We start from the raw sequence: 12,175 nt of genomic DNA on the forward strand, positions 1-12,175 counted from the left end.
TATTATTATTATTATTACTAATACTATTATTATTATTATTATTATTATTATTATTATTACTAATACTATTATTATTATTATTATTATTATTAATACTATTATTTGTAAAACAATACAATAAATTATTTTTCTTCATTAAATTATTTATTAAAGCATTCGTTCTGATCTATCAAGCCGATTAAACGTGTTATTTTTACGCATACGAAAATACGCAATTCATGACAACATTACTTATTTAGCTTTACATGCGTATGAACTTATATCGAACGGTAACGAATACGTTCGGACATTTAAATGTTTTAGTTTCGATTCTAACTGATGGCACCCAAGTCATTTTTTTAAAATAATTACTATATATAAACATACATACAACATAATAATCAGTAGAGAGCATTGACTGTGTAATAATACAGATGAAATTCGCATAAATTAAAATACCAAATTTAAGCGTATTTTACGACAGAGCTACACCGGAGAGACGCTAATTTACATTTGGTACAATATAATAATAAATAGAGAATTTACTCTAAAATAAAGAGCTGCATAAATTAAAATAACATATTTAAGCATGTTTTACAACCGGGCAATGGTGGACGGCCTGCTAGTGCAAAATTGTTCCCATATTCAAAATTCTACAATGATGAAATAAAATAATCACATTAAAAATCATTTCTTTTCTTTTTTTTCGAGACGTGAGGTGATTTAGCAAAATATTGTAATCTATAAAAAAATACCGAAAAACAAAATCTCGGTAAAAAAAAAGATGAAGTAACACTGAAGTTACAGAAAAGAAAAATTATATTTAAAAAAAACGGAACGTGATTGCTCCAATCCAGAGACTTTAAAAGTACCGTGTTTTCTTGAAAGACTTTTTACTTTGATAAAATTGATCCGATCACCATTTAGAATTCCCACGTCCAATGTGAATAACAAATCACCCATAAAAATGTCCATACTGAATCAATATTCACAGATCACAACCCTGCCTCTGGGAATGTGATCAGAATAACCTATAGTTTATTTGGAGTGAAAGGGTCGCATAACTAAGCGGAAACACCTTTATTTAGCCGGAAGTGTCGCTCAAGTCGAGAAATTCAATGTTTCTTACTATATTCGAAAGCACAGAAATCTCTCGTTTTTTCTTCCTATATTTAAAGCTACATCTTGGAGGATACAGTTGCTGAAACGATTTTGAGATTGTTCTGTCAAATGTCTTCAAGAGCACTTAAACTTATCCCATCCTTAAAGTTCAGCCTTTTCTTACGATAGTGAGACGATAGTAACGTTCTAATGCCAGACTTGTTCAACTAATAAGGCTCTAGTGAAAAACCAGGAGACAGTATCAAAATATGTTGTCCTCTATGTAACAAACAAGCGAATCAATAAATTGAAATTGGATGAATCCTCCGCTGACTTTGCATACAACCATGAATATTTGCTGCAAACACCGACGATCTTTTCATTTAGGTTCACTCTCTTAGCTTGACGCTGAAGGTATTATGTTGACCTGAACTTCTGTTACATTATATATATATATATATATATATATATATATATATATATATACTAGCAAAAGTACCCGCCGTTGACTGGGTTCGAAAACAGCCTACAGAGAAAATAGACTCTGATTTATGAAAGTATGATAAGTAATGAAAAGGAAGGGTTGTAAAGAGATAGCTTCGAATTCGGGGGTATCAAAACCAAAGCAAAATATGATGAAAGTAAAAATAAAGTAGATAGACCCCATAATTTATTATACCATACCTGTTCACACTGAAACACTTATCACAATATTCTGTGGATCTATATTTAAAAAACCTTGTCAAACTTTGTGACATATTTCCATTCTATGGAGGTTCGGCGCGAACGAACACTCCATAATTTTATTATACCATATTTCTTCAAACTGAAACATAATTATCAAAGTATACTTACGCAGATAGATATGAAAAGTCTTTATTAAAGTCTGTGCCTATTTACATTCTATGGAGGCCAGGCGCGAACGCAGACCTCACAATTTTATTATACCATCCTTATTTAAGATAAAACATACTTAGCAAAGTATTCTTATGTACATCTATATAAAAAAAAACCCTTGTAAACGTTTTTTTCCTTTTTGTAATTTTATATTTCCATACTTTGTGGACCAGGTGCGAACGCAAACACCACAATTTTAATGAACCACCGTTCCGCCAGATCAAATATACCCATTCCTGTGTCTCGATACATCTTCTATCATTATATGTGATCAGTTTTCTATAATAGTCAACCATATAGGAGCCTATTCGTGACCAGACACATACACATACACACACAGGACGTTCAGCTTTATATATATATATATATATATATATATATATATATATATATATATATATATTAGTTCAAATAGTTAATAAAACATATTAAAAAAAAAACACTTTGAAAAAGAGGTAAAAACATATTTAATTTTAAAAAGGAGACACTAAATAAGTGGATTGTTCTTAATCCGCTGAGTTTCGAAGAAATACTTTCCTTCTCATCAGAGGGTAGGATTTAGCAAAATGCGGGATCGGATTTTGCTTGCAAAAGGATTTAATGAAACTACAAGTATGTCATAGATTTTACTTGATAACAAAAAATGAAGCAGAGGGAATAGGGTGAATAAAAAAGTGATTTCATGTAAATGGATAGTCTGGTGAAAGCTAAAGTATCCAATGACGGTAAAATCTAAAAATGCAGAATCCAAGAAAGTTAGTTAAATTTCCATTCGCACAAGTAAATTCCAAGGGAATCGCGTAAGTGGGAGATGATCCAAAGTAATTCAAAAGGCAGAAATCCGTGGAATAATTCACAAATGTGTACAAGGAAAAGGGAATGAATTCAAATAATATTATTAAAAGAAAGATAAGATGTGCGTAAAACAAAATGGAAGAAATGTACAACTCGACTGTCGGGGCGAGGCTTAATTAAGAAAAATGAGTGAAGAAGATGAAAAAAATTTGAAAGGGGATTGAATTAATTTTAAAGTAAAAAGCCAAAGTCAAAATGACCCAGACAAGATGACGTGTATATATATATATATATATATATATATATATATATATATATATATATATATATATACACATTTTTTTTTACACAGTGATCACCACTTATCAAGGCCTGGAAGCCACTCAGGGATAAGGGTTATTGCAAGTACATTACGTTAGTGTGGAGATTTGATGAAGTGTTTACTTAAGGGGGCGGTTCATTAGGAATTTGTTAACATTGGACTTGAACACATCCAAGTTGTAGTCCGGTGGGAAGCAGGCAGACGGAACAGAGTTCCACAGGCGTGCAGTTCTAAGAAAGAAGCTTTGTTCATGGAATCCGCGTTTTGATTAAGGCACAGATATAGAGTGGGGGAAATTTTTCACAGTGGATTCAGCTAGACGGGTGTTTCTCGTGAAAGATTGGCGAGGGGGGACCAGAGATTGGAGTTCAGACGAGCACCTGCCATGGAAATAACGATAAAACAAGGATAGGCTCGCAACGTCTCTTCTGTGGGAGAGAGAGTTTGCAGGGTAGAGAAAAGGGCACCCCCTCCCACTAAGCCACGAAGTCTATTTTGTACTCTGTCAAGGCAGGATAGGCTGTTTTTAGCAGATCCTTCCCAGATATGGCAACAGTATTCCATTCTTGGACGTTCTTGGCTTTTATATAGATACACGCACTCACACGCACACACACACACACACACATATATATATATGTGTGTGTGGGGGGGTGTAAGGCAACTGAGTGAGACTAACCTGCTTGCTCGATGTTCCACCTTCAGCTCCACTTGAGACCCAGCGAACCACTTTTGCGGACAGAAACCATACACGATGATCTGAAAATCACCCATTAATAAGTTGATGATGTCATAAAAACCTAGGCACCTCGAATGCGTGAGGGTATTATCTTATTGCTGATATACCATTAAGAAAATGCTCTCTTGAGGTTGCCCCAGTTCTCTTCAAACTCTTTAATAAATGCTTTACCGAATTTTGCTTTCTCAACTGCTAGAAAATTGTTTCTGTGGAAGCAGTTTTCAAACATTTTGGTAAAAGAACTGACACAGTAAATTATAAGCTGTTTGGTCTCTTTTCTCTCTTCGCCAAAATCTAAATAAACACTAGTCCATCATCTCATAGATAATATACTTGTTTCAGACCGACAGTATAGATTTAGGCAAACTTGCTCTTTTGCAAATATCCTAACTGTAATCTCTGAACGTATATATCACACACTGGATAAGACAGAGGAGAATAGGGAAGTAGTTCTATATACATCTAAGGCTTTTGATAGGGTCTGGCACAACATTCTCATGGAAATTAAATCATATATTATTACTGGATGAATACTTCATATAATCAAACCATTCTTAGACAGGAAAAATATCCAGCTTGTCCTCGGGGGTCGTACGTCAAAACAGCATAGTATAAATGCGGCTGAGCCTCGGGAGTCCATCTTGTGGCCTTTTTTATTCCTGATGTTCATAAATTACCTCCCAGATAAAATTGTATTCCGAATGGCTATATTTGATGATAAGACAACACTAAAAAAACACGCAAAGCGAATGAACGCACATCTAAAACAGCGGCTGGAACCTTAGAGGAAGATCTCCAGGCTGTAAAGGTTCAAACAAAAAAAAATGTGTCGATCGAAATAAGTACCGTTAGAATCAACACACTTTTGCCAACGCAAAACAAGTGTATTTATGCCAGTGATGTAAAAATCTTGCGTTCTGGTGGTGATTAAGTCGCTGAAGGCGTTTTGATATTATATACTGCTTCGCCGTAATGGTTTCGCCTGCATTAAAAAAATGTAATAGATGAGACCGTCGCAAACCACCAAACAGTCAGCATGATATTCTTTTGTGCTTCGGAAAGTACCGTGGAGCTTCGTCAGTATCTAACCACTGAGCTGAGCGTCGCCGGTCATCATAAAGAACCTCCTTTTCATCATAGGTCACAACCTGGTCGAGAAACGGGTCGTTCTTGTTGCGTAAATTCGTGAGGCATCCATTTATCAATTTTTTTTTTGTCTTTCCAATCCCTCTCAAGTGGTTGGAAATCGTCGTATACGTTCCGTTTAATTCAGAAGCAAGTTCTCGAACAGTTGTTCGTGGATTGGCTTCAACTAAGGCTCTTAATTGACCGTTGTCAACATCCGATGGCTGACCACTACGCTCATCATCTTCAAGACTCTCGCCGTCGCCACAAAATTTCTTAAACTACTATTGTGCAGTGAGTTCAGTAGTGATTCCTGGGCTAAATACTTCGTTGATATCGCGAGCTGTTTCAGCAACTTTTCGGTCTAGCTTGAATTGAAATAAAAAATTATGCGAATTTGCTTTTTTCCATCTTGTATTGGATGTTCTAAAAAGAAGAATTGTTTTTAAACGATTATAATTTAAGCGATTAGATGGAGCGAAAAACGCTCTTTTAACTGAATTATATGTCAATTTAAGGTATTATAACGAAAACTCATTTGAAATCAAAATTAAAAATTCCACAAGAACTTTTCTCAACCTAATACACACTCGAGAGTATCCTATAAGGCTACTCACACCCTAAGAGTATTCTGCATCTCTACAAAGCCACCGTTCGCTTATGCATAGAGAATTGTTGCCACATCTAAGTTGGTGCATCTGTCACTAATCTCTCGCTCTTAGACAGGGTTCAAAAAAGAGTCTTCAATCTGATAGGTTTCGCAATATCAACCAAACGTCAACCTCTGTCCTATCGTCGACATCTTGCATCCCAGTGTCTGTTTTACAAGTATTTTAATGACATGTGCTCTGACAAACTTCAAGCTTGTACCCCCTTGACGCAAATACCTCTGACTAATCTGACAAGCATCAAAATACTATAGAGATTTGTGATAGTTTCTCCCCTTGAACTGCTGGACTGTGGAATTCCCACCCGGGTCTTTTCCTCGCTGAATCTACTGCTCAAGTATAATGTGAACAGACATCTCGCTACTCAACTTTCTACATAGTGTATTTGTAGATTTTACCCCATCCTTATGTCAAAGTGGCACTGTGCCTTGTTTGTGACGAAAATACTTAAAAAAAAAAAAACGTTTAAATAATGATTTTATTCGTACCTTTTTTTAAATAATTAAATTCGTTACGATTCTTCAAATCTATTTGATGTTTTATAAAACCGATACTTATTCTCTCCTGATGAAGCGATATTATCTGGAGGCTGTAATGAAATACATCACAAGTAAAAACAGCCGATAAACACGATTATATCGAAGCCCGTTTATTTCAAACACACAATACATTCTGTTTTGCATTTACTTCACAGTTCTGGTATCAAATTCCATTCCTCCATTTACTAATTTAACATTGACTGTTAGAAACGTAGCGTCAATAATTCTCTTTTAAGAATGACACAAAGATTTTTTTACTTAGCCTCATATTGCAAATGTTAATTAAACCTTTCAAGACAAAAGTTGTAGACATAGACATGGTTATATTTGAAATTATTCCCGACTAGCAATATATTGATTGAGGCAATTGCAAAGGCTGCTGAGAGGAAAGTGGGCTTTCTTTACGGTGCCAAAAGGCTACTCACACCTAAAGTATCCTGTACCTTTACAAGGCCGCAGTTCGCATAGAGTATTGTTACCACATCTGAGCTGGTGTATCTGCCACAAGTCTCTCGCACCTGACCGAGTTAAAAAAAAGAGTCGCCAACCTAATAGGTTCTGAATTATCAACTAAACTTCAACCTCTGTCCTATCGCCGAAATGTGGCATCCCTGTGTCTGTTTTACAAGTATTTTAATGGCAAGTGATCTGACGAACTCCGAGCACTAGTGCCCCTCGACGACAAAACCCCCGACAAACCGAACAAGCAACAAAATCTCACCCCTACATTGTAGAGATCCCTTGATACTGTAAAGCCTTCTACTCGAAAAGTTTTTTTTTCACCCCGTAGTGCTGCACTTTGGAATTCCCTCCCGGGCCCCTGTTTCGCTGACTGTACTGACATTTAGAAATTCCAGTGTAATATAAACAGATATTTCGCCGCCCAACTTCTTCAATAGTATCCCTGCAAATCTGATCGCAAATAATAGAAGATGTGCCTTGTTTGGGGGGAAATGACTAAAAAAATATGTTTACACATCGACGTCGGGTGAACTGAAAATTGTCAATAGATGTTTCATATATATATATATATATATATATATATATATATATATATATATATATATATATATATCATATATCATATATATATATATATCATATATATATATATATCATATACATATCTCATATATATATCTCATATATATGTCTCATATATATATCTCATATATATATCTCGTATATATGTCTCATATATATATATATATATCTCATATATATGTCTCATATATATATATATATCTTATATATATGTCTCATATATATATATGTCTCATATATATGTCTCATATATATATATGTCTCATATATATATCTCATATATATATATCTTATATATATGTCTCATATATATATATATATATCTCATATATATATCTCATATATATGTCTCATATATACATATATATCATATATATGTCTCATATATATATATATGTCTTATATATGTCTCATATATATGTTTCATATATATGTCTCATATATATATATATATATATATATCTCATATATATGTCTCATATATATATATCATATATAGGTCACATATATATATCTCATATATATGTCTCATATATATATATCATATATAGGTCACATATATATATCTCATATATATATCATATATATGTCTCATATATATATATATATCTCATATATATGTATGCATATTATTGTCTTGATCCGTTCGAGATTTCTTTTGAATTTCCTTGTTTTTAGCAAGAACAGGCTGATATATTCGTCATACTTGCATTTAACCCCATTAATTTCGATCCATCTGAATCTATCTTCAGGTGTGGTTATCAATAAGACTATGGTGTTGAGATATTTAGAGGTCATAGTTTTGTTCAGTAATCCATGTTTAAAGGAAGAAATGTTACTTAAATACATGCTGTCTTTCACATACACAATTTTTATAATTTCTTTCCGAGTCAATGCATGCGAACACTGGCCAAAGATAGAAAACAAGAAACTATCACAAATAACAGAGCACACAAGTAAATAAATAATAATTCTCTTGTACACAGCAACATAAAAAAAACGTTTCTATTCTCTAAATAATAGTTCTCTTCTTCGCTCGGAACGTTTTGAAAAACATTAATTCACTACTCTTTTCGTTTGTTCTGACAAACTGTCAATTTGTTGTCAATAAAAATCAATACATTTTTCTACACATCGACTTTTTCATTTTCTTTTAAATATTTTTTCCTTCTACACGTTGATTTGTAATCTGCATAGAAAGAAATATCGACACAAAATTATGCATTTCTATTGTAGATATGGATTGAGTATTTGTATTTTTTGGATTCTCCGGACTATTCTTCCTATCTTGAGTGTTATTTTCACAACGTTTCTGTCGATATAATCTTCGATCTTCCTCAGAATTAACATTATATATATATATTTCTTTCCGAGTTAATGCATGCGAACACTGTATATATATATATATATATATATATATATATATATATATATATATATATATATATATATATTTATGTCAGGTCATGCCATATGCTACTGGTACCATGTAACCCAGTACTACCTGCCTCATGGTCGGGTCACCGGCGACTAAACTGGTTCCCCCACCAGACTTGTTTGGTGAGGAGGGCGGCTAGTCTCCCTGAAGGATTAAAAACAAGACCTTCCAAAGGGCGAATGAACCCTTTTTCTGTGTCAACGGCCAACTAGCACCGTGTATATTTGTGTGTGTATATATGTGTATTGGGGTAGAGAGGGCTCTTGTAAGCCGTGGTGAAGGTAACCTTTCTAGGAGAAGAAAATCTCTGATTTAAAAAACCATAAAGCGGAAGACCAGTACCCGCATTAAGCTGGTCTGCAGTTCAATTTGTTGCTGGATATCTTGCTCTTGCTTGTTGGTGGATCTCAACATTTTGAAACGAGAGAGAGACTTAGCTGTCGTACAAAGCTAAGACTCTGTAACATCATATTTGTATAGATACTCCCTCAGACATTTGGGCTCATGGATTTTAAATGTCTGAGAGAGTGGCACTCGTCTGTCAAGACGTTGCAATCATCATATATATATATATATATATATATATATATATAAACAGAATGAGAGAGAGATAGGGAGAGAGAGAGAAGGAGATCTTATTAATATTTTTTAATCAAAAGTTTATTTTTTTACGTGAAGGTTACCACTTATCAAGGCCCGGAAGCCACTCGGGAATAAGGGTTACTGCGTGTACATTAAACAATGGGATAGTATCGTAGTAATCGTTAGTATTGGAGATTTGGTAAAGGGGGCGATTCATCAGGAATTTGTTTATGTTGGACTTGAAGACATCCAAGTTGTAGTCAGGTGGGAAATAGTCAAACTAAAGAGAGTTCCATAGGCGTGCACTTCTAAGAAAGAAGCTTTGTTCATGGAATCTGCGTTTTTATTTACGCACAGATAAAGAGTGTGGAAAATTACTGACAGTGGTTTCGGCTAGACGAGTGTTTTTACTTGAAAGATTAGCGGAGGGGCCGGAGATTGGAACTCGGACGAGCACTTGCCATGGAAATAACGCTAAAATGAAAACAGGCTCGCAACGTCTCTTCTGTGAGACAGAGGTTGCAGGGAAGAGAAAAGGACATCCCCCACTAAGCCACGAAGTCTATTTTTTACTCTATCAAGGCAGGATAGCCTGTTTTTAGCAGCTCTAGCCCAGATGTGGCAGCAATACTCCATCCTTGGACTACTTGGCTTTTATACAGGTAGAGAATTGCATCAGTAGTGAGATATCTTCTGGGGCGGTAGAAGGATCCCACCATTTTCCCAGCGACCTGAACAACAGACGATGTACGTGTTCCATTTCAGATTAGGGGTATAGGTCAAACCAAGAAGCTTGTCAAAATATGGAGCCTCCCCAAGACGAGAGCCATCCATTTCAATTGATGCCAAATGGGGATCAGAGCGTTGATGATGTAAAGATAGAAGCTTCGTTTCATATGCATTAAAAGTAAGCAGACACCTTTTCCCCCACTGTACCACGCGCTCAAGTTCAGAGGAGAGAGAATCAGAGAGAACTTGGTCATTTACGGCCTTGAATGTGTTGCTATAGATAGTCGTGCCATCAGCATAGATGTCAACGAATGATTTAAGTATGCGTTTTTGGAGATCATTGATGTAGATAAGGAAGAGAGTTGGGCCCAGGATGGACTCCTGAGGGACTCCAGCATTAATACTGAGAGCTTCTGATTTCTGCCCATCAACCACTACTCTTATGAACCTATCAGAGAGAAATGGTTTAATAATTGAGAAAACATTTCCAGCTATACCGTAACTGGAAATCTTGTGAAGTAGGCCCTTATGCAATACCTTATCGAAGGCCTTTGATATGTCAAGAGCTATTGTCCTAGAAAGGAAGCCTTTGTCGAGAGATTCACTAATCCTATGTGATATAACCGTTAGCACATCTGCTGTAGATCGAGCAGAATGGACACCATATTGCATGTCACTAAGAAGGTTATTTCTGCTGAGGTGGTTGACTACTCTATTTAATATGGATTCCAGCAGCTTACTCATGACACACAGGAGACTTATTGGTCTGTACTGAGAGGGAGATGACTTATCACCTGATTTCTTAAATACAGGGCATACTGATGAGGTTTTCCAGGGTGTTAGGAAGCACTTCTCCTTAAGGCAACGTGTAAACAGTTTTGTAAGTATGGGGGCAAATTCTGGTTGAAATTTTTCAACACTATACTTGGAATGCCGTCTGGGCCAGTTGCTTTACTGGAATCAAGGTTCTTGATTAGTTTGGCGACCTCACGCACAGATATTTGTATGTTGCATAGCGTGTTGTCTTTCATAGGTGGAAAAACTGGGAGTTGATGGCCTTCGTCGCATAGGGTAGAATTAGCTGCAAAGTTCTTTGCAAATAGTTTGGCCTTGTCTGATGTTGACGAGATGATCTTAGGTCCATTGATGATGGTTGGGATAGAACGCAGGCTTCTGTTCAGGATCCTGTTCGCAATTTGCCAAAACTGGTGGGAACCAAACCGCTGTTCAGCTACTTTGGATTTAACGGACTGAGCATATAGCTCTCTTGTATTTTCTATTACTCTTTTTCAGTGGTTGCTGGCAGTCCTGAAAGTAGCTTTAGTCTCAGTGCATCTATTACGTTGGTAGCAATGGAAAGAAATGATTTCTGTGCGCGATGGCAGCAGCACATTCTAGGGAGAACCATGGCTGGCTGTCAAGTTCTTGTTGGAAATTTTTGGATGGTATGAATCGGTCTATGCCTACAATTAACCATTCGGTCAGGTCTGATACTATAGAGGACACATCTTTTTTAAACATGAAACGCAAAGGTAGATCAGATATGAATGTACAGAAGCTACCCCAGTCAGCCATAGAACATAATATATTAAAATATATCCAAATTGTTCATATACCAATAAAATTTTAGTCAAAATAAAATGATTCAATTAATAAGCTTCAGGATTATCAGTTTTTATAATCATTCATATAATCATTCATATAATCATTCATATAAACTCCAAGGAAGATCAATTTACGCTCAACATAATCCAAATACTAAAATTGATCAAGTTTTATTTTAAGTAAAATCTTGAATTCTAATACTTAATCAATACTTTTACTTGAATCCCAACATTTCTAGAAGAGCCCTCTGTCAGCTTATCCTGCCAAACTAAATTTTGGTCATTTCGACATATTTATCGAGGTATTTCATTGTTGCATTACTTCCCTTGTTTTTTAGACGGTGACAAATGATTTGCCGTCCCCGACGAAACATCTTCCAACAGATATTTTAACTGAAGAAATTTATCAAATTCTTAGACGAATTCTTCTTCTTCTTCTTCTTCTTCTTCTTATTATTATTATTATTATTATTATTATTATTATTATGATTATTATTATGATTACTAGAGTTAATATTGTTATTATTATTATTGTTATTATTATTATTGTTATTATTATTGTTATTTTATTATTATCATTGTTATTATCATATTATTATTATTGTTATTATTA

This window comes from Euprymna scolopes, chromosome 22 (genome assembly GCF_053919585.1).
Source record: "Euprymna scolopes isolate OS-2025 chromosome 22, ASM5391958v1, whole genome shotgun sequence".
Lineage (NCBI taxonomy): Eukaryota > Metazoa > Mollusca > Cephalopoda > Sepiida > Sepiolidae > Euprymna > Euprymna scolopes.